The 23,154-nt window shown below is 38.9% G+C and overlaps 1 long non-coding RNA gene across 1 annotated transcript in view; it reads left to right on the forward strand.

Moving 5' to 3' along the window:
- Positions 1–10,803, forward strand: part of LOC145516782 (uncharacterized) — a 253,157-nt gene extending 242,354 nt beyond the window's left edge. Inside the window, exon 12 of the long non-coding RNA XR_014061762.1 lies at positions 10,387–10,803. This is a non-coding gene — a long non-coding RNA (uncharacterized LOC145516782). The remainder of the gene's footprint in view (positions 1–10,386) is intronic.
- The last annotated feature ends 12,351 nt before the right edge of the window (positions 10,804–23,154 follow it).

Below are 23,154 nucleotides of genomic sequence, written 5' to 3' on the forward strand. Positions count from 1 at the left end.
GTTAATAATGGGATAATTCCTTAGAAATGAGAAAACACTATAAATCTAAAGTAGAACAAAAGGTGAGCAAGGCTAAAGGGAACTTTTTAAATTTTTAACATTGGTTTACTTGCCTTATTTTCAAAAAATACTATATTCCTATTCTTTTTTTTTTTCTTTTCAAGCATTGTATTTGGCTTTTTAAAAAAATGCGGTTTCCCCATTTTATATAGGTGGAAATACATCAATACAGTCTAGTGCTTCAAAATCACCCAAGTCATGAAGTCTGTAGCCTGACATATTTGGCTGTGATTGATCACTCAACTAGATTTTATTATTTTTGTTAATTTTCAAAGAAGTGTTTCAAAGATAGATGAGAATACAACTGTATTTATTTTCTGACTGGAAAATATATCTATTTACACACACGTATACACACAGGGTTGTGGCGGCAGCCTTGCAAAGACGGAACATGGATACTTAACTGTGTGTGTATCAGTATATTATCATAGGTTCTTGTATAAGGGATGAAAGTGAAAGTTGCTCAGTCGTTTCCAACTCTGCGACCTCATGGACTGTATGTAGCCTGACAGAGTCCTCTGTCCATGGAATTCTCCAGGCCAGAATACTGCAGTGGGTAGCCTTTCCCTTCTCCAGGGGATGTTCCCAACCCAGGGATCAAACCCAGGTCTCCTGTATTGCAGGTGGATTATTTACCAATTAAGCCACCAGGGAAGTCCCTGTATAAGGGATAGGGAATGGTTAAAGATAAGCTAAAGGGAAGAGTCTTAATTGTTCTTCAAGCTTCAGACTACACTATGAATGAACCTGTAAGGATTTAGAAGAGGTGTAAGGCCTGCCCCAGACCTGGTGCAGGGATTCTGCAGAAGTCACTGGAAACTTGTCCAGTTTATTTATTAATTTATTTTTGTATTTTGGCTGTGCTGTGCCACATGTGGGATGGTTCCCCAACCAGTGATCGAACCCAGGCCTCTGCAGTGAAAGCATTGATCCTAACTCCTAAGCCACCAGGGAACTCCCCACTGCCTTCTTTTTTCAGTTTAGAATAATTTATATTTTTCATATTTGTTCAGGATGGTGGGGATACCCTTTCAAGCTGTGGAGTAACCAGCTGTCAGGTAAAATAAGGAAGCTGAATGAGCTTACCGCTGCTTCTCATGGTATCTTGGGTAGCTTGTTTATGAATAAAGAAGCAGTCATATTAGAAACATATAGGCTAAACATATAGGCTATTATTTTATATAATTATCTAATTATAATAGTTCTTACAAATATATTAAGTTCACATTAAAAGCACAAATCATTCACACTAAAAAGGACAAACTACATAGAAGTTTGTTAGTTTGTTGTTTTAATAGTAGTAAATTACTAATTGACCCGTTTTGGGTATCTTTTCTTGCATAAAGAGATGTTTTAAATATAGAAGTCTAAACTCAATAGGTGTTTCCAAAAACACCCACTGGAAAACTAAACAAGTTGTGTACTCTACCATAGGAAATATGTCATGGACAACAGTGCAAATCCTAACTGAATAAATCCTACTATGGCCAATAAGCTGACATGATGGGTAATCTTTCCTTAAGTAGAAACTTCTTTTATGGAAGTAGGTTAAAAACATTGTTGTAAAAACTGAGGGTTATGGAACCTCAGAAACTTCTCTCCAGTGTATCTATAAATATGCCATTATTTCAACCATAAGATCTCTCAAATTTTTGTTCTAACTGGCATGAAAATGAGTAAGAGAAGTAAGTTATCATAGTTCTCCACCATTTGAGGGGTGCTGGACAGAGGTCAAGTCATAAATCTAAAGGAAAAATAACATGGAGAGCCAAGCTGAGCATCAGGGGAAGAAAATTTATCTCCAAATTCACCACATGCTTCGGGCAGTTGTGTTGCTATCAGTCTAGGTTACAGAAGAGCCAATAGAAAAGAAAGGAATAGCACGTTCCCTCTCGGTGTCAATCTCTTTTTCCTTTTCTGCTTATTAATTTTTCTCTCTTATGTCCCTGTTATTCTTTCTTCCATCTCCCACTTTGTATTTCAGCAGCTTGGTCCCGCAGTTCTTGGAGGCTTTCTCTTTGAGATTTACTATCATCTGTGTGCAGTCAGAACCTCAGCTTTAACTCTGCCTCTCCTTGGATCATGCTGTACCCTTCTTACCCTCTCAGAATCTCCTCTAGCTGAACACGGGAAGGATGTCAGTTCTCAGTGAAGAGGATCTAGGCCTGCTGGGACTTAAGCAGGACACAAGGAAGTGTTCATGGAGTCAGCCTCTCTTGAGCACTGCTCTCCTCTGTTTGCATGATGTATCCTGAGGCTCCAAAGTCCATCCCTGGAATCTATGCAGAGCAGAATAGGTGCTATGCAGGGAAATGGAGGGGATAGGAAATTGCACTGAACAATAATAGGAACGATCATACCCAGTGGTGTGATAGGAGTGACTTAAATTCTATTTAATAATTTAAACTAATATTAATTTTAATTGTTAAATATATTGAAAAGAAATTTTATTTTGGTGTTTTCCAGTTTTTCCTCAGAGCATGTACTTTTAAAACAGAAAAGAAATGCTTTTGTTATACTAAGTGAAAATGAAAATTCAGCTTCATGTATATAATCTAGCTACAAATATATAAAAATTATGGCAGAAAAATAAAACTGGTAGGATATATACAAGCCAATTAAGGGTGACTGCATTTGGATGGTGGGGCTAAGGCTTATTTTGATATTGTTGTTATTGTTGTTTCTAGCCTGATATCGTCTCATTTTGCTCAAATGCACGTGTTTCACTTTTAGAATAGACTGTATAAAACATACTTCACTAAAATAGTGTTCCTTCTTTTCCTTTTTTTTAATGATTTAGGTTGCAAAAAAAGCTAAGATAAATAAAAAAGGGAGTTTATAAGCAACATTTGTTGCTTTTTAGTTAAATTTGAAAACATATGTCTATATTTAATTAAATGCTAGATACGGAATATAATTTTACTACTCTTTCTTTTTTTTTTTTTTTTTTTTATAAATTTATTTATTTTAGTTGGGGGCTAATTACTTTACAATATTGTAATAGTTTTTGCCATACATTGACATGAATCAGCCATGGGTTTACATGTGTTCCCCTTCCCGGACCCCCCACCCACCTCCCTCCCCATCCCATCCTTCTGGATCATCCCATTGCCCCGGCCCTGAGCCCTTGTCACATGCATCGAACATGGAATGGTGCTCTGTTTCACATATGACAATACACATGTCTCAATGCCATTCTCCCAGAACGTCCCACCCTCACCTTCTCCCTCAGAGTCCATAAAATTGTTCCATGCATCTGTGTCTCTTATTCTGTCTCGCTTATAGGGTTATCGTTACCATCTTTCAAATTCCATATATATGCATTAGTATACTGTATTGTTGTTTTTCTTTCTGGCTTACTTCACTCTGTATAATGGGCTCCAGTTTCATCCATCTCAGTAGAACCGATTCAAATGTATTTTTTTTAATGGCTGAGTAATATTCCATTGTGTATATGTACCACAGCTTCCTTATCCATTCGTCTGCTGATGGACATCTAGGTTGCTTCCATGTCCTGGCTATTGTAAACAGTGCTGCGATGAACATTGGGGTACACGCGTCTCTTTCAATTCTGGTTTCCTCGGTGTATATGCCCAGCAGTGGGATTGCTGGGTCATATGGCAGTTCTATTCCCAGTTTTTTAAGGAATCTCCACACTGTTCTCCATAGTGGCTGTACTAGTTTGCATTCCCACCAACAGTGTAAGAGGGTTCCCTTTTCTCCACACCCTCTCCAGCATTTACTGCTTGTAGACTTTTGGATAGCAGCCATTCTGACTGGTGTGAAATGATACCTCATTGTGGTTTTGATTTGCATTTGTCTAATAATGAGTGATGTTGAGCATCTTTTCATGTGTTTGTTAGCCATCTGTATGTCTTCTTTGGAGAAATGTCTGTTTAGTTCTTTGGCCCATTTTTTGATCAGGTCGTTTATTTTTCGGGAATACAGCTGCAGAAGTTGCTTGTATATTTTTGAGATTAATTGTTTGTCTGTTGCTTCATTTGCTATTATTTTCTCCCATTCTGAAGGCTGTCTTTTCACCTTGTTTATAGTTTCCTTTGTTGTGCAAAAGCTTTTAATTTTAACTAGGTCCCATTTGTTTATTTTTGCTTTTATTTCCAATATTCTGGGAGGTGGGTCATGGAGGATCCTGCTGTGATTTATGTCGGAGAGTGTTTTGCCTATGTTTTCCTCTAGGAGTTTTATTGTTTCCGGTCTTACGTTTAGATCTTTAATCCATTTTGAGTTTATTTTTGTGTACGGTGTTAGGAAGTGTTCTAGTTTCATTTTTTTACAAGTGGTTGACCAGTTTTCCCAGCACCACTTGTTAAAGAGATTGTCTTTTCTCCATTGTATATTCTTGCCTCCTTTGTCGAAGATAAGGTGTCCATATGTGCGTGGGTTTATCTCTGGGCTTTCTATTTTGTTCCATTGATCTATATTTCTATCTTTGTGCCAATACCATACTGTCTTGATGACTGTGGCTTTGTAGTAGAGCCTGAAGTCAGGCAGCTTGATTCCTCCAGTTCCATTCTTCTTCCTCAAGATTGCTTTGGCTATTCGAGGTTTCTTATATTTCCATACAAATTGTGAGATGATTTGTTCTAGTTCTGTGAAAAATACCATTGGTAGCTTGATAGGGATTGCATTGAATCTGTAGATTGCTTTGGGTAGAATACTCATTTTCACTATATTAATTCTTCCAATCCATGAACACGGTATATTTCTCCATCTGTTTGTGTCCTCTTTGATTTCTTTCATCAGTGTTTTATAGTTTTCTATATATAAGTCTTTTGTTTCTTTAGGTAGATATATTCCTAAGTATTTTATTCTTTTTGATGCAGTGGTGAATGGTATTGTTTCCTTAATTTCTCTTTCTGTTTTCTCAATATTGGAGTATAGGAATGCAAGGGATTTCTGTGTGTTAATTTTATATCCTGCAACTTTACTATATTCATTGATCAACTCTAGTAATTTTCTAGTAGAGTCTTTAGGGTTTTCTATGTAGAGGATCATGTCATCTGCAAACAGTGAGAGTTTTACTTCTTCTTTTCCTATCTGTATTCCTTTTATTTCTTTTTCAGCTCTGATTGCTGTGGCCAAAACTTCCAAAACTATGTTGAATAGTAGTGGTGAAAGTGGGCACCCTTGCCTTGTTCCTGACTTTAGGGGAAATGCTTTCAATTTTTCACCATTGAGGATAATGTTTGCTGTGGGTTTGTCATATATAGCTTTTATTATGTTGAGATATGTTCCTTCTATTCCTGCTTTCTGGAGGGTTTTAATCATAAATGGATGCTGAATTTTGTCAAAGGCTTTTTCTGCATCTATTGAGATAACCATATGGTTTTTTTCTTTCAATTTGTTAATGTGGTGTATTACATTGATTGATTTGCGGATGTTAAAAAAACCTTGCATTCCTGGGATAAAGCCCACTTGGTCATGATGTATGATCTTTTTAATATGATGTTGGATTCTGTTTGCTAGAATTTTATTAAGGATTTTTGCATCCATGTTCATCAGTGATATTGGCCTGTAGTTTTCCTTTTTTGTGACATCTTTGTCTGGTTTTGGAATTAGGGTGATGGTGGCCTCATAGAATGAGTTTGGAAGTTTACCATCTTCTGCAATTTTCTGGAAGAGTTTGAGTAGGATAGGTGTTAGCTCTTCTCTAAATTTTTGGTAGAATTCCGCTGTGAAGCCGTCTGGTCCTGGGCTTTTGTTTGCTGGAAGTACTCTTTCTTTTGTATAAATAGCACCATGGAACACAGTATTAGACGAGAGTCAGACAATAGAAACCTCAGCTCCGTACTTGTCCCCAGCCATCTAGGAGACCTTGAGCGACACAGGTTCCTCCCCCTGCTTCAGTTTTCACCCATTTTGATGCTGAAAAGTTTGGGGCAGTCAGTGCAATCTGGCACTTTCAGCCTCTAAAATACTCTTGTAGTATCTTTCTGGCTTTGTACCTTTCCTGGTGTGTCTCTGCCTCTCTCCTGTGCAAAAGGATATAGTGGCAATGGTTTAAGACCTTTTATCCTCAGGGAGTTTAGCAGCAGGTGAGAAAAAAATTTTTAATATAAGCAGCATTACATATGAGAGTGAGATCTTGTGGCATTTGTGACTCTAGTATAACTGTATTTTTTTTCTCTTGCATATAGCGTCATTCTACTTCTAAGCTCTGAGAAACAAAGATATCTTCTACTTTCGCTACATGTTTTTAAATGAATCCTTTTTTAGTCCATCTGCAAAATAATTGGCCATGAATGGAAACAGTGGTACTGCTGCTTCCAGGGGAACACTGGATTGGATTACATAGGAAGAGTCTTGGTCCTGGAGGTGCTGGATGGATTAGTTCATTAATCTGAGCAAATAGTGACTTTTATAACATGGTTGAAAGAACACCCTGTTACAACCTTGATGAGATCCTTTTAGACTTTTGATGTTTACTCTCTTTGTCTTATTTATTCAGTCAGATTTGTCACTGATGATATAGATGGCTGTACACCTATTAAAACTACTGAAGTTATAAACCATTAAGCGAAACGATGAATGGAATTTCAGAATGAGTTGGCTTTTGTATCTGTAAGAAAGATGGTTTCTTGTTTATACTCCAGTCCAGGGACTAGATTGCAGGACGAATAATAATTTCATGATGATGATAATAGTGGCTAACACTTAGCTAGCACTTCCTGTGTTCTAGACATTGCTCTAAAACTTTTAACAGTTTTAACTTATGTAATCCCTGAAACAACCTTAGGAGTAAGGTGCCATAGTTGTCCCCACGTGAGGTGGAAACAGAGAATGACTAATTGCCCAAGGTCACATGCCTGAGAACCTGAACTCAGATAATTCTGACTCTAAAGCCTGTGCTCGTAAACACACTGCCCTCTGCTCATCCGTGTTCAGCAATCTGTGGAGGACCTTGATGTAGATTATGTATGTTCCTCACTTTCTGTTCCCCGTACCAGAGGACTCATCCTGCTATCTCCATGCTTTCCTGCCACGTAGAATCGTATTTTCCTAATTAAATATTTGCTGGGACTGTAGTTAAGAGATTTAGAAACAAATTGAACTTTAGGCCCATGTTCCCCTGGTCCTGCTTCCAGGGGAATATTGGAATTACACAGGAAGGGTAATAACTCCAAACTTTAGGGATGCCCAGTAAAGCAACAATTTGTAAAAGAATGCCCATTTCAGAACAGGGAAACCTGGGCTTGATTTCCAGTTAAGCTGGGCCACACACCTGGTCCCAAGGGAAGCGATTCTGATCCAGTGGGTCAGGTATGGGGCCTTGTAACTATGTATTTACAATTTTTCTCCAAGGAATTCTGACACTCTTCCCAAGTTTGATAATCCCTAAACTAGAACATTTGGAAAGTAAACTATTCTAGGGAAAAAGGACAGTGAATCGCCACTGATTATGTTCATTAGATAAGGTGATGGGGCTCTCCAACAGTCTGATCCTGGAGGGCAAAAGGAAAGAATCAGGATTAAGGGCAGATTTACTCTTAAAACCCCTTGACTTAAGCAAGGATGTTGAATAGCTCCCCAGTATCACATGATTGGAGCTTTCTTGACACCTTGCTGTGTGTTGGTCCTGCTGTTATAGCATGATGAGCCCAAAGGGGAGGCAGCTAGCTAGACCTGGGGAGTTAAGAAAGATTTCGTAGACAAGTTGACCTTTAGACAGAAAGCATTTACATGTAAGGTCCTTATTTGGACCCAAATCTTAAAGCATTTTAGAATCTGAACATAAAGAGGTTTATTTTGGAAGACGTAACAGTCGTTCGGTGAGTGGTTCATTAGCCCCAGCCTGACCATTCCATTCCGTGGACAATGATAAAAACTGACTGTCTCCCCTCACTTCACCCCACCCTGACCTGCCTCTTTATTTCTCTACCTGTTGGTCTAGATCTAATCCTCTCAGGTGAAAATCACTAACTAGGAACTAAAACAGAAATTTTATCAGAATCCTTGGTGTATTTTAGTCACCTTTACTACATGTTGAGTATGCCCATCGTGGATTGTATTTACATTTTTAAGTTGTTAATTTAATTATCAAATATTTGAAACATATAGACAATTAAGGAAATGAAATGATACCCACATTTCTATCTTCCATCTTTAACAAATGTTAATCTTTTACTCTGTTAGCTCCAGATTGTTTTCACTTGTGAAGACCTAAAATGTTACAGAGACTGTCAGTGCCTACCCCCATCTTACCTCTGGCTGCATGGGCCCTCGGGGACCCTGTACTTCCTTTGACAGCTGAGTCCTGAAGATTCCAGGAAGCACACAGGGTTCTGCAACATGGCAAAGTTGGTCACCCAAAAGTGTTCTGTTTTTTTTTCTGATCACTTCTGTGCTATATCAGGAGTGTTTGCATGAGTGTTGGGAGGATGGCAACATTCCCACTTTGAGTTTTAGATTCTATTTATCCATTTTTATTCCACTGCAGCAGGGTTCATTCAAGCCCTCATTAACTCTGGATAATAGCAGTAGCCACTCTGTAGGACTCCTCTCCTCACAACTTACTCAGCTGTACCACACACAATGCACATTTGGTTGGCTGGATGTCATCGCATTTCTTCTGAAGTGTACTCATTTCCATGAGAGTTTTGGCAAGAAAATACAAGAGAGGAAGAGATTCTGGTGTCTGATATAATAATAATCATAATAATGGTCCCAAATATTTACTAAAGTTTCACTCTGTGTAAGAATTGTTCCATAAACTTTGCATGAATTAATTTATTAAATTTTCATAGCATCCCCATGACATAGATATTATAATTATCTCAGTTTTAAGGATGAAGAAACTTAGACACTAAGATTAAGTGACATGCTCAGATTTTCCCAACGAGTATGTGGCAGAGCTAAGGTTTGGACATGGGCCACCTGGCTTTAAAGCCCACATTATTTATCACTATGCCACCTCGCCTTTCACTGTAGCTTCTGATGACAATGAATGAAAGAGCAATCCCATTTGGGGGCTTCATATTTTTGCTGTTTCTTTATGCATAGTGTACTATGTCAGATCCTTCAAAAGTTGGTAGTATACTGCATCTTTTGAATGAGTTCTGTTGGGCAATTATTTTAAAATTGAAGTATCTGTAATGCTAACACATTTCTTCATAGGAACACTTTTATAAGGAATACTTAAATTTCCAGACAAATCTGTAATCTAGGTAAGCCATGAAATATCTAAATCAGCTTATTTGCAATAAAACAAGAGAAAAATAGCAATGTGGTTAAAATATTAGTGAAAAAAAGAAAGCCGAAGTTGTTATATTTTATTCTTAGACGATTATACTTAAGGGAAAGAAGGATGAAGAAAAAGAAACTTTGGGAAGATTTTAGAGTACTTATAAGGCTTTTGGAGATAAATGTTTATTATATGCAATTTCATTTTAAATCTAAAGGATTTCTTTTTATCTGACACAGTTGTGCTAATAGTGGTGTTTTTATACTTCTAAAACTCCAAAACAAGAAGAACTTCTTGTTGTTTGCATATATAACCAAGAAAAGATGAGAGATTTTGCTAAAGAAATTATGTAAGAGTTAGAAAAGAAAAAGGAAAAGAGTTATAGAGAATATACGTACTTGTTTTGTAAATAGAGATCCTTTGAACTGCAGTTAGCTGCAAGAATGGACATAGAGTAGGCAGTGCATGTACATGCCTTCCAAGTGCGAGATGATTGTAAGGAAAAGATTTTGAGTAACATACTTCCTTCTGGCAGTCAGAGTAGCATCATTGACTCAAACCGTCATAGTGGATAGAAAGAGAAGGAAAGTGTGCAACCAGCTAAGCCCATGTTAACAAAGGGCATTTGTAATTTAACACATACTTTGTAATTGTCTGATGTAAAGTATTTTCTTTTAGGTTAAAAATGGATTAGGCATGCTTTTGAGAAAATGACATTAGAAATCTTGTGTTCTTAGGAAACAAAAGTGAATGTACTGTGTGTGTGTATATATATACATATACATATATATACACATATACATATATATATATATATTTTTTTCATGGCGCCATTAATGTAGGGTCTCTTGGTACCTACAAATGTAGGGTTTCATGTCACCATTTGCAGAGTCTCTTCTTTTACATCTAGTCATTGTGAGGATTGTAAGAAGCTTTGCAAAGATGGTTTCAAATAATCTACTGCTTATTGTGGATGAGATAAGCTTGCCCAGTTATTCAGGCTCAGCCCTCTTCCTATCCCACCTTTCCTATATTTTGTTTCTTTGTTTCGTGACATAGTCACTGGGGTGAACATACATTTTTTAGCTACCCTAACAGAAAGCTTGTTTCCTTATTATCCACAGACCTGGAAGTTAAGCTCAACCTTGGCTGCTGTGAGAAGGAAGTCCGGGACATGACATTGCTAAGGGAGCTAGAAACATTGCTGTTTCAAAACATGTCACCAGGTCATTAATTAAGCACTAAAGCAAGTAACTTGAATGGAATCAGTTTAGGAGAACACTTCCCCCACACTGCTCTCATTTTGGCCTATGTAAAATACACATAATTTATATCTTATTGAATATGTCTAAGTGCTCCACTCTCAATAGTTAGAATTACAGTAATATAATTTTTCCAGTTTATGAAAGGAAGAATAATGGACTTGAGAAAAACTGGCTTATTTTCATTTTAATTGCTGAGGTAATGATAATGATTGGAATGATTGATTTAAGTCACCTACTGATTGGAAATGTTTTGAGAGTAAAGCTTTATAAACCCTGCTCATGTGGTTCCTTTGAAGTTAGTCCTGGAAACACTTTGTTCTTAGAAGATGCTGGAAAGAGCTCCAAAATGGACATTTGTTCCCCAGAGGGTATGAAATCTGACTTCTCTAAAATTCTTGGAGAAGTGATAAACACCATGGTATCTTAGTTATTTTTCATTTTCTACTCAGAACTGCAGCTCTGAAATAGTCTAATGAAATTGTTTAATTGCATCAACCAACTGAAATCAGGGATGCAAAGCTTTTTCTCCTGATTTCTGATTTTATAGCTCCCAAGTGGACTAAAACGAGTGATTTCTTTCTGCTGAGTAGCAACTTAGAGAGGGTACTTTTGAAATTTTGTCAAAGTAAAATTTCAGAGAAGCTCCTTTGGATCTTTTTCCTGGAATAAAGTGATCAGGAGGGAAAAACAATCCCTTTGCCAGATAAATATTAAAGCATTCTAATTCTGCACTGATGTTCCTGAAAGTTTTTATACAAAGACCTTGAAAAAAAACTGTATATATATATATACATTTCCTGATATCTTTTTCAGTTTGAGACAGGATTGAACACGACCACATTTTTCGTATCTATAGATGGAGAAGTGCAATTTTTAGTCACATAAAAGTTTATTTTTTTTTTTTTAAAAAAAGCCTCTTCATGAATGTTCTGTGATATCTCTGCCCCAGTGTCCATGTCCACATAGTGAGCCACAACCCCCACCCCCAGCCCCACCTCCCCAGGAGATCCTGCAAGACCATCAGGTAGGTCTGGCCCAGGCTCCTATGAAGTCGCTGTGTTTTCTGTGAGTCCTGGTGCCCATGAGACCTTGTGTGTTCCCTCCAAGAGTGGAGTTTGTATTTCTCACAGTCCTATGGAGTTCCTGTGATCAAGCTGAGCTGCCCTTCAAAGCTAAATGCTCTGTATGCATGCATGTGAGCGTGTACATGCATACTCACTGTGTCAGACTCTTTGCAACTCCATGGACTATAGCCTGCCAGGTTCTTCTGTCCATGGAATTTTCCAGGCAAGAAATACTGGACTGGGTTGCCATTTCCTTCTCCACAGGATCTTCCCAACCCAGGGATCAAACTCATATCTCCTGTGTCTCCTGCATTGGCAGGTGGATTCTTGGCTTCCCAGGTGGCTCTATGTGTTCAGTTCAGTTCAGCTGCTCAGTCATGTCCGACTCTTTGTGACCCCATGAACCGCAGCATACCAGGCCTCCCTGTCCATCACCAACTCCTGGAGTTTACCCAAACTCATGTCCATTGAGTCAGTGATGCCATCCAACCATCTCATCCTCTGGCGTTCCCTTCTCCTCCTGCCCTCAATCTTTCCCAGCATCAGGGTCTTTTCAAATGAGTCAGCTCTTCGCATCAGGTGGCCAAAATATTGGAGTTTCAGCTTCAACATCAGTCCTTCCAATGAACACCCAGGACTAATTTTCCTTAGGATGGACTGGTTGGATCTCCTTGCAACTCAAGGGACTCTCAAGAGTCTTCTCCAACACCACAGTTCAAAAGCATCGATTCTTCAGCACTCAGCTTTCTTTATAGTCCAACTGTCACATCCATACATGACTACTGGAAAAACCACAGCCTTGACTAGATGGACCTTCGTTGGCAAAGTAATGTCACTGCTTTTTAATATGCTGTCTAGGTTGGTCATAACTTTCCTTCCAAGGAGTAAGCGTCTTTTAATTTCATGGCTGCAATCACCATCTGCAGTGATTTTGGAGCCCAGAAAAATAAAGTCAGCCACTGTTTCCACTGTTTTCCCATCTAGCTGCCATGAAGTGATAGGACCAGATGACATGATCTTAATTTTCTGAATGTTGAGCTTTAAGCCAACTTTTTCACTCTCCTCTTTCACTTTCATCAAGAGGCTCTTTAGTTCTTCTTCACTTTCTGCCATGAGGGTGGTTTCATCTGCATATGTGAGGTTATTGATATTTCTCCTGGCAATCTTGATTCCAGCTTGTGCTTCCTCCAGCCCAGAGTTCCTCATGATGTACACTGCATATAAGTTAAATAAGCAGGGTGAAAATATACAGCGTTGACGTACTCCTTTTCCTATTTGGAACCAGTCTGTTATTCCATGTCCTGTTCTAACTGTTGCTTCCTGACCTGCATACAGGTTTCTCAAGAGACAGGTCAGGTGGTCTGGTATTCCCATCTCTTTCAGAATTTTCCACAGTTTATTGTGATCCACACAGTCAAAGGCTTTGGCATAGTCAATAAAGCAGAAATAGATGTTTTTCTGGAACTCTCTTGCTTTTTTGATGATCCAGCAGATGTTGGCAATTTGATCTCTGGTTCCTCTGCCTTTTCTAAACCCAGCTTGAACATCTGGAAGTTCACGGTTCACGTATTGCTGAAGCCTGACTTGGAGAATTTTGAGCATTACTTTACTAGTGTGTGAGATGAGTGCCATTGTGTGGTAGTTTGAACATTCTTTGGCATGGCTCTATGTGACTTGGTGCTAATTCCTGGTCTTCTCTGAGGCTTCCTCCGCCCCTCCCCTTCTAGATAGTGTAGTAGTACCTATCTCACAGAGTTACTTTGTGAATTGGATAAGACCCCTCTGCACCTAGTTCTTGATAGATAGAAATGGGAATACTCATATACACACAACTTACTATATGTCAGCCATAGTTCTAAACACCTTAAAGATATTAACCCACTGAATTCTCACAATATCCCAATGGGTCAATAGTATTTTATTCCCATTTTACAGATGAGAAGACAGAGGCACAGGAGTTTAACTTGCTCAGCATCAGAGATGTGTTGGACCTGAGTTTGAAATTTAGGACAGACTGCTACCAAAGTCTGTGTGCTTAACCATCACCCCAACCTATCTCTCAATAGTAATGGTCTTTTCTATTAAGAAATAAAAGACTTTAATTTGGATTTATGGAACATATATTTTTTTTCTCATTTTTCTTGAATTCTGATATCTTGAATTCTGCAGAATCTTCTAGCAGAAACTTTCCCCCTAAAATAATGGCTTATGAATAGCATAATTTTTGTGAAGTAAAAAGATGCAATAGATTCACAGATTTTCAGATACTCGCATGCACAAACTGAGAGAAGCAAAATGTGTTTGATCAAATTAATTGCCCACACTAAGGTTTAGTATACTTTTAATTATCCATTTTATTGGAACTTTATAATGACCTGAAATAAAATTAAAAAGTATTTTGTATATCTGCAGAAGTAAATCAGTTTTAGAGGACCTTATTAATTGTGATTTAGGTAAGTTTCAAAATTCTGTAAGTCCTAGTAGTATTTGAACCTGAAAAGTAAGAAATATAATCCCTCTTGTGTCTATAGTGAGAACCAGAGAAGAACATTGATGAAAATGGCTTTGGCAAACTTGAAAGAGCTATATAAATGCAAAAATTACCATTCATGTCGAAAGAGTCCCAGGATTTCATGTCCAGGATTTAATGAGTCCCAGGAGCTCATTAACATGCTGAGAAAGCTGGGATGTGAAATCCACATTTCTCAATCCAAGACCTTGGCTAATCATTTGAGACATCACACCATTGGAAATACATGGAGTGTGGACCACTTTGCTTAACTGGGAGGTGTTGGCTCATAGAGATATGTGGTTTCTATGAATCGATAAGAGCTGGCCTAGTTGACTTCCATGGCCCCAACTCTAAGAATTTAGAATTCTAAAATTAAAATAGGGAGAATTCTTCTGCAAATTAAAACTTCAAGATTATTTAGTACTAACATTTTATAGTAGAGCATTTGCAAAGCAAACCAAATATAATCACCCCAGTGTTTTGAGCAGACTCCAATTTTTCACAGAAAGTGAAGAACTCTTTTTCATTTTAGCCATAGGAATTGCTATGATTTATTTCTTTATCCATATGTTTTGTGTCTGGAAATGTCCAAAGTTCCTCCAACTCAGCAGATCATCCTGACCCCTTCCTCTAATATCCTTGAAGTTTACTCTCATCTGCCTCTTCTCTACAGTTTCTACAGGATCCCCACCATCTCTTTCTTTTATTCAGTGTTGTTCCTTACATTCTCCCTCTCCTTATCTCCCAGTTCCTCCCTCCTCTTCCTCATTTACTGAGTTTTAATTATGCACATCCAAAAGCCTTGAGAAATAAGATCAGCAGCTCTAATTCTATGATCTTTTCTTCCAGCCCACACAAGCTTTACCTGGGGAAGATGTGGGTTGGAGGACAGGGAAGGAAACATAAGCCTGATATCAGAGACCTACCAGTTTGATAGGATAAACAGCTCTTCTTTTAAATAAGGGCATGCCAGAGTCCTGCTCCAGCTGATCCAGGAGTACCCAAGGGATGAACAGCGTCGGCGAGAGGAAAGAAAGAAACAGAGTTTTTTTGATGGCCCAAGGACCGTAATCTTTATTGCTTTCAGTTTCTATTTATATAGCACATGTTCTTCTACGTAATGACTCTACAATATTTTTCCGTTCAGATCAACATCCCCTGATTCTAAGATGTGTTAAAAGTTTTTTCCTAGTCCTTTGTCACATTTTGGTTACATGTTTACCCCAAAATCTACTTTTATTCTACTAAAACATAGTCTATGAATCATATTATCCCATCTACTTATTCTGTACAGCCTGCTACTACAGCGAATACAGCATCTTGCTTCAGTGAATAAGTACTATAGTGGCATCTAAGGTCAAGAGTTCCTCATAGTACAGCCATTGTCAGTAGTGGTTTGTTTACCATCTACCCACATACCACAAGACTATTTCTGGCGGGGACAAGTCTTTTGCAGTTTACCTTGAAACCATTTACAATACAATTCATATATTTCTTTCTGTTTATACTTAGATTCTAAGGGGCACAAATATCTCTAGCATCCCAATCTTTATGAGAAAAGGCAATTGGCTTAGTTTCTGTAATTTTCCCTAATACATGACCCAAGTTTTCCAGTCATCAATAATAATCTCCTCATGAGGCCAGGTCACAATAGGCTTAGGGATTGTTTTCCAAATGATCATGGCCTTATTCCCTGGCTGAGTGTTAGGGACCCACCAGCCAGGGGCCCCAGTAAGTTTAATCATTTTTGGAATGTTTCTCTGGGGTAAGGGATCATTTTTATTTTCCCTGGACTCTCGTGACCTCGTCATGGAAGCCCCTACAACTCCAGCCATCAAAAAATGAAACAGAGTTAGCCACAACAAAGGCATAGAAACAGGAAGGAGGGAAGGTTCCGATCCTGGAGAGAAACTGCTTTGCAGTTTCTTCTTGAGTGGTGCCGTGACTTTGTCATCCGGCAGTAGATCTAGAATGGCTCCCAACAGAAAGGAAGAAACACAGCTAGCTACAACAGAAGCACAGAAACAGGAAGGAGGAAAGTTTCCGATCCTGGAGAGAAACCGCTGTGCAGTTTCTTCTTGAGTGGTGCCGTGACTTTGTCATCCGACAGTAGATCCAGAACAGCTCCCAGCAAGGGCGAGCTGTCTGCTGCGGCCTCTTTGGAAGAACTCTTTCTCATCATGCCTTGCTTTGCACTTTTCTTGCAGAGCACTTCTGGCTGCCCCCCCCCCCCGCCCCCGATTCTGGCTGTTGTCTGGCTGTCCTTCAGCCCTCTCTGATCCCCTCCCTTTGAGGCATCAGTGCTGGCTGCTGGGCTCTTCTTGTGCTTTTCCCAGTTCTTCACACTTCTGCTGCCAGTTTAGGAATGATTCATGATTTCTGCATCCAAAGTTTAGTTCTAGAAAAAAATCTCTGGTTTCCCGGTCTTGTTTGGCGAGGTGTTCACTATCCCAAGCCAGAGAATGGGCAGGAGAAAATTTGAGATTCTTGCAGGCCCTTGCTCTGGTTCCCTTGTGGGTTGTCACATTAGCTGGGGTTTCCAAGCTTGCCGTGAAAGTCATGATCTCAAATATACATGCTTCCTTTTGCTTGTTCTGTTTCTTTCACGTTCTCAGTAAAGTAAACATGCTATTATTGATTTCACAATGCTCTTGCTTTCAGCTGAAAATTACACTACTGATGTTTGAGGAATTAAAATGCTTCCTTTGGCCTCATGAAATCATTTTGTGTCATTGGTTTCCTTCACCTTTCTTTGGATAATATTATGTTAGCTTTCGGTGTAGTTAGAAAAGTTGTTTGCTGTTCACCGATTGTCTGCCTTTCTTCCCCTTGATAATGTCATTCCTAATTAATTATGTCCTCTCCCCCCTTGCCAAGACCACCTAGAATTTCCCCCTCTTGGATGTTTACAGCCTTCAATATCTTGCACATTATCAATGGAAAATGCCTGAGTATTTGAACTTTGTAAGCACAAACCATTAATGGAGAGGCAACATAGCGTATGGCTGTGATGAATGAAACTGTTTTTGACATGACTATTTGCTCTGATAAATCTAAGTGATTCTTGATCCACCAGTGCTATAATCTGAACTATCAAAAATCACCTAAATGTCTGATACTGTCTCCATGTTGTTTTCTACCACATGCTCTGTAGGACTTCTGTAGTATCCATGACAAACTTACAAGTGCTATATAAATGCAAAGATCATCACTAGTGTCAAGAGAGTCCCAGGATTTCATGTGATTGCTTGTTAATGTGCTGAGAGAACTGGAATGTGAAATCCACATTTCTTAATCCCAGACTTTGGCTAGTCATTTGAGATACCACCCTATTAGAAATATACACAATCAAATTTCCCCCTCTTTAAGATGAAAGTAAAAGATAGGCAGAAATCTCCAGTGTGGGGTACTGAGAGATAGATGAGAATGCCAAGCATGATGATATACATGTAGAGAGGTGAACAGCAGTGCTCTTTCAATATTCAGTTTATTTCAACACTTGGGTCTTAAGGAAAGCCAAGGTTTTGGTTCAGCATTCTCCTGATGCTGTTAGTGGGGTAGCTGTAGTCTCTAACATAATAATTCTGAAAAGCTGGATTTTTGTAGTATAAAATTTTGAAACTTATGTTTGATGCTAATATGGAGTTTTATGGGACTCCTAGGATAGAGTCTGGTGGCACTGGAGAAGAACAATGGGGTCTATAAGTGGGAAAAAAAGGTGAGAAAATTATTGAGGTCACGTGGACTAATGATTTCAGATTGATTCAGTTCAGGGAAAGTTATTCCTTTGATCAATGACATCAAAAAGATCTACGTTAGAGTTTTTCTGACTAATTACCTAGTGTCTTTCCATTCTATCCTTGGTAAATACCTACTGAGATTATTTGCATACTCAGAATTTTTCCTTCTTAAATTCTACTAATTTACACATTTTTCTAAACAGGCTCAGTAAATGACTTGCAAAACCATGGGAGAATAAACCAGTGCTTTGTCATATTATTGACTATATGTAAAAAACATTGCATTACTTTGCCTTTTTAAATGCATCATGCATCCTTTTCATGTGTAGAAACAGTTGAAATCTATTCTGTTTCTTTGAAAAATACTCCTAGAATGGAGGAAAATAACATACCTATAAACCATAAGTGCAAAGTGTTGAAGAAAATTTCCTGCTAGCAAATGTCATGGCAAAAGCTTTGGGTCCTTAAAACTAACCATATGTTGATTAGACCATCTTTGGAAATGTGTAAATAAGGTAGAAAGATGTTCACTGGGATCCTCTATATCACTAATCTATCCTACACATGCTATCTGATTAAAACTTTGTATTGATGCCCTTTGGAAATTTCATTAATAAATTTAGAAGGTTTAAGGTTTTGAAGAAAAAAGTACATTGTTTAAATTGTAGCTTTGTCACAAGTCAGTTCAGTTCAGTCACTCAGTCTTGTCCGACTCTTTGGGACCCCATGAACCGCAGCACGCCAGGCCTCCCTGTCCATCACCACCTCTCGGAGCCTACTCAAACTCATGTCCATTGCATCGGTGATGCCATCCAACCATCTCATCCTCTGTCATCCCCTTCTCCTCCAGCCTTCAATCTTTCCCAGCATCAAGGTCTTTTCCAGTGAGTCAGCTTTTCCCATCAGGTAGCCAAAACATTGGAGTTTCAGCTTCAGCATCAGTCCTCCAATGAATATACAGGACTGATTTCCTTTAGGATGGACTGGTTGCATCTCCTTGCAGTCCAGGGACTCTCAAGAGTCTTCTCCAACACCACAGTTCAAAAGCATCAATTCTTCAGTGCTCAGCTTTCTTTATAGTTCAACTCTCACATCCACACATGACTACTGGAAAAACCATAACTTTGACTAGATGGACCTTTGTTGGCAAAGTAATGTTTCTGCTTTTTAATATGCTGTCTAGGTTGGTCATAACTTTTCTTCCAAGGAGTAGGCATCTTTTAATTTCATGGCTGCAGTCACCATCTGCTGTGATTTTGGAGCCCAAAAAAATAAAGTCTGTCACTGTTCCCGTTGTCTCCCCATCTATTTGCCATGAAGTGATGAGACCAGATGCCATGATGTTAGTTTTCTGAATGTTGAGATTTCAAACAACTTTTTCACTCTCCTCTTTCACTTTCATCAGGAGGCTCTTTAGTTCTAATGTCTTTAAATAAATTGCTTAACTTGTTTTTTTCACTTACGTGTTTTTGGTTTTTCTTATCTGGTAATGGATTAAATCAGTGATCAATGCAAAGAAATAGAGGAAAACAATAGAATAGGACAGACTAGAGATCTCTTCAAGAAAATTAGAGACACCAAGGGAACATTTCATGCACAGATGGACACAATAAAGGACAGAAATGGTATGCACCTCACAGTAGCAGAAGATATTAAGAAGAGGTGGCAAGAATACACAGAAGAACTGTACAAAAAAGATCTTCACAACCCAGATAATCACGATAGTGTGGTCACTCATCTAGAGCCGGACATCCTGGAAGGAGAAGTTAAGTGGCCCTTAGGAAGCATCACTATGAACAAAGCTAGTGGAGGTGATGAAATTCTAGTTGAGCTATTTCAAATCCTAAAAGATGATGCTATGAAAGTGCTGCATTCAATATGCCAGCAGATTTGGAAAACTCAGCAGTGGCCACAGGACTGGAAAAAGTCAGTTTTCATTCCAATCCCAAAGAAAGGCAATGCCAAAGAATGCTCAAACTACTTGCACAATTGCGCTTATCGCACATGCTAGCAAAGTAATGTTCAAAATTCTCCAAGCCAGGCTTCAGCAATACGTGAACCGTGAACTTCTAGATGTTCAAGCTGGATTTAGAAAAGGCAGAGGAACCAGAGATCAAATTGCCAACATCCGTTGGATCATCAAAAAAGCAAGAGAGTTCCAGAGAAACATCTACTTCTGCTTTTTGACTATGCCAAAGCCTTTGACTGTGTGGATCACAAAAAGCTGTGGAAAATTCTGAAAGAAATGGGAATACCAGACCACCTGACCTGCCTCCTGAGAAATCTGTATGCAGGTCAGGAAGCAACAGTTAGAACTGGACATGGAATAACAGACTGGTTCCAAATTAGGAAAGGAATATGTCAAGGCTGTATATTTTCACCCTGCTTATTTAACTTATATGCAGAGTACATCATGAGAAGTATAGACTGGATGAAGCACAAGCTGGAAGCAAGATTTCTAGGAGAAATATCAATAACCTCAGATATGCAGACGACACCACCATTATGGCAGAAAGCAAAGAAGAACTAAAGAGTCTCTTGATGACAGTGAAACAAGAGAGTGAAAAAGTTGGCTTAAAACTCAACATTCAGAAAATTAAGATCATGGCATCTGGTCCCATAACTTCATGGCAAATGGATGGAGAAACAGTGGAAATAGTGACAGACTTTATTTTGGGGGGCTCCAAAATCACTTCAAATGGTGACTGCAGCCATGAAATTAAAAGAGGCTTGCTCCTTGGAAGAAAAGTTATGACTAACCTAGTCAGCATATTAAAAAGAAGTGACATTACTTTGCCGACAAAGGTCCATCTAGTCAAAGCTATGTTTTTTCCAGTAGTCATGTATGGATGTGACAGTTGGACTATAAAGAAAGCTGAACACTGAAGAATTGATGCTTTTGAACTGTGGTGTTGGAGAAGACTCTCGAGAGTCCCTTGGACTGCAAGGGGATGCAACCAGTCCATCCTAAAGGAAATCAGTCCTGAACATTCATTGGAAGGACTGATGCTGAAGCTGAAACTCGAATGTTTTGGCTACCTGATGCAAAGAATGGACTCATTGGAAAAGACCTTGATGCTGAGAAAGATGGAAGGTGGGAGGAAAAGGGGACAACAGAGGATGAGATGGTTGGATGGCATCACTGACTCGATGGACATGTGTTTAAGTAGACTCCGGGAGTTCGTGATGAACAAGGAGGCTTGGCATGCTGTGGTTCATGGGGTCACAAAGAGTCAGACACGACTGAGTGACCGAACTAAACTGAACTGAATGGATTAAATAGAATTTCCCTCACAGAACAGTGGAGGATAAAAAAACCAATGCACATAAGTTGCATATGTAGGAACCAGTACTTTTTTTAAAAGATAGCACATCTTCCTTTATCAGCCTTGATGCATTCTGTTGGAGGTTTAATTTATATTATATAAATATTGACCTAAACTATGCTATACTTTCAGCTGTGTACAGAGAATTAGCCTAGTCTTTGTAGTCTTTAGTTTTGATTTCAAACTGTATGAAGGGAGGCCACACCAAACTGATGGAATCTGAATTGCATCTATTATTATACTTTAGCTGCTTCAGTTGTGTGCGGCCCTTTGTGACCCCAGGGACTCTAGCCCTCCAGCCTTCTCTGTCCATGGGATTCTCCAGGCAAGAATACTGGAGTGGGTTGCCATTTCCTCCTCAGGAGATCTTCCCAACCTTAGGATGTAACCCACATCTCCTGCATTAGCAGGCGGGTTCTTTACCACTGAGCAACCTGGGAAGACCCTGAACTAATGTCTCATCTGAAAGTTTCCCGGTTTTGACAGGATGCCAAAATGAACTGATGTCCAAAGAGGAGGAGGGCTGGCAGTGGATAAACAGAACCTGTGAGCAGGATTGGTCTCTTAGGAATCTCTCTAGGTGGCTCCTGTGAACTTTGCTTTGTTGTACAATGCCCCACGCTCTCCTTCAGCTGCAGTCTTTAGCTGAGGTTTTTATTTCACCCTCAGGGCCTAACACCTGACTCACCTTCAGAACCTCTCTGGGAGTTGCAGCTGGAGTAAGTAAGAGGGTTTCTGTCCCTGAACCATTGCAACCTTGCCAGGAGAGGGGAGATTTAGAGTTATGGTCAGAAACTGCCACAGCATTCACAGAGTCTCTTGAAACATCTCCTTCTAAAGGTCATGTTGCTTAATAATGATCTGGAAAAAGAAATTATCAGCATAAGAAGCTTAAATAACTCAGCCCCCACATGTTATTTTTAGGTACTTAACATAAATGCTCAGATTCAGGGTGGGCCCTCTTTCAGAGTTGGAAAAACCTCACCATGTGGGTGGCCTTGGGGGTTCCACTTTAGGATGAGAAACTGTCAGTCTGTATTTCTATCAGAAATTTCCTTTTGTTTCCTCTCTCTCATCTGCTTGGAATTGCACCCTGCAATTTTCTCTGACATTTTCAGTGAGTAGCCAGGCCTGAGACCAAAGGGCCATCTGAGATGTAGACATGAGTTTACTACTATATACTGTTTTAAAAAAAGGATCAATCTCCTTTTAAGAACTTTTTAAAAAAATTGATTTACCAAAATGGCCATAACTGTCATTCTCTGACAGCTCACATGGAACCCTAATCCAACACAAATGATTTCAATTTATATTTGGTCCACAGGGTATATGTGGTATTTTTTACTGAGCATTTCAAATGCATGGGACTTGTTTCCACATTGAATAGGAGTTGATCAAGTGAAACAAATTTCAATGGTGCAGGTGAGGTAACAGAACTGCTGTCTAAATTCAGTCTCTCTCCCTCATTTCCACCCTTCTGGGCAGTTTCACCAGGAGCATAATGGGCTAACCAGTTGTTTGACTGACTGGCTGTAAAGTTCCTAGCCATGATGACTAATAGCTCTATAATCCTTTGTCAAAAGTCAGCAGATCTCTGTGGCCACTCCAAATATCTCTGGAACTGAACAAACTCATATACAAAGCTGTTTTCTTATGGAAAATGACTAGAGTAATATAACATTTTCCTTAAAGGATGAGGATAACTTTAACCTTCGTATTTTATTTTATTCTTAATGTTTAGAAATTTTTATACAATTTTTAAAGTTTACTTTCCATTTACAGTTATTATAAAATACTGGCTATATTCCCTGTGCTGTACAATACATCCTTGAGCTTATCTTACATCCAATAGTTTGTGCCTTTCACTCCCTTACTCCACTCATGCCCCTCTCCCACACTGGTAACCATGAGTTTGTTCTTTGTATCTGTGAGTCTGCTTATTTTATGTTATATTCTGTAGTTTATTGTATTTTTTTAGATTCCAC

This window comes from Giraffa tippelskirchi, chromosome 8 (assembly GCF_054371585.1).
Source record: "Giraffa tippelskirchi isolate mGirTip1 chromosome 8, T2T-mGirTip1v1.2.pri, whole genome shotgun sequence".
Classification (NCBI taxonomy): Eukaryota; Metazoa; Chordata; class Mammalia; order Artiodactyla; family Giraffidae; genus Giraffa; species Giraffa tippelskirchi.